The following is a 1,631-nucleotide window of genomic DNA, read 5'->3' as shown; positions in this document are numbered from 1 at the left end:
CAAAATTGTACACCTCCACAAGGCTGGAAAGGGCTACGGGGAAATTGCCAAGCAGCTTGGTGAAAAAAGGTCCACTGTTGGAGCAATCATTAGAAAATGGAAGAAGCTAAACATGACTGTCAATCTCCCTCGGACTGGGGCTCCATGCAAGATCTCACCTCGTGGGGTCTCAATGATCCTAAGAAAGGTGAGAAATCAGCCCAGAACTACACAGGAGGAGCTGGTCAATGACCTGAAAAGAGCTGGGACCACCGTTTCCAAGGTTACTGTTGGTAATACACTAAGACGTCATGGTTTGAAATCATGCATGGCACGGAAGGTTCCCCTGCTTAAACCAGCACATGTCAAGGCCCGTCTTAAGTTTGCCAATGACCATTTGGATGATCCAGAGGAGTCATGGGAGAAAGTCATGTGGTCAGATGAGACCAAAATAGAACTTTTTGGTCATAATTCCACTAAAGTGTTTGGAGGAAGAAGAATGATGAGTACCATCCCAAGAACACCATCCCTACTGTGAAGCATGGGGGTGGTAGCATCATGCTTTGGGGGTGTTTTTCTGCACATGGGACAGGGCGACTGCACTGTATTAAGGAGAGGATGACCGGGGCCATGTATTGCGAGATTTTGGGGAACAACCTCCTTCCCTCAGTTAGAGCAATGAAGATGGGTCGAGGCTGGGTCTTCCAACATGACAATGACCTGAAGCACACAGCCAGGATAACCAAGGAGTGGCTCTGTAAGAAGCATATCAAGGTTCTGGCGTGGCCTAGCCAGTCTCCAGACCTAAACCCAATAGAGAATCTTTGGAGGGAGCTCAAACTCCGTGTTTCTCAGCGACAGCCCAGAAACCTGACTGATCTAGAGAAGATCTGTGTGGAGGAGTGGGCCAAAATCCCTCCTGCAGTGTGTGCAAACCTGGTGAAAAACTACAGGAAACGTTTGACCTCTGTAATTGCAAACAAAGGCTACTGTACCAAATATTAACATTGATTTTCTCAGGTGTTCAAATACTTATTTGCAGCTGTATCATACAAATAAATAGTTAAAAAATCATACATTGTGATTGCTGGATTTTTTTTTTTTAGATTATGTCTCTCACAGTGGACATGCACCTACGATGACAATTTCAGACCCCTCCATGATTTCTAAGTGGGAGAACTTGCAAAATAGCAGGGTGTTTAAATACTTATTTTCCTCACTGTATATATATATATATATATCTCTGAAATGATTTGGTTACCAACATTCTTCAAAATATCTTCTTTTTGTATTACACAAAAGAAAGTCATACAGGTTTGGAATGACATGGGGTGTGAATACATGATATACATGAATTTTAATTTTGGGTTAACTAATCCTTTAAGTTTTTTGTGGTGAATTACTCACCTCTGTACCATCTCCAGCGTAGTGGATGCTGACTCCTGATACTCCAGATTGAACACATAAAAGGAGCCGAAAAAGACAGCGAAAGCACTGGCAAAGTTATGAAGTTGGTTAGCTTCATAGAAGACCTTCCCCTCAATGCTGACCATCCAGTGGGTTGCAAACAGCAGACTACTCCCTAAAACAAAGGAATCTTCAGCTAAATTGATTCTTGTAATAGAATTCTCAATAATTATTTCTCATACCTA

Source organism: Rutilus rutilus (genome assembly GCF_951802725.1).
Source record: "Rutilus rutilus genome assembly, chromosome: 6".
Lineage (NCBI taxonomy): Eukaryota > Metazoa > Chordata > Actinopteri > Cypriniformes > Leuciscidae > Rutilus > Rutilus rutilus.
This window is presented reverse-complemented; position numbering follows the sequence as displayed.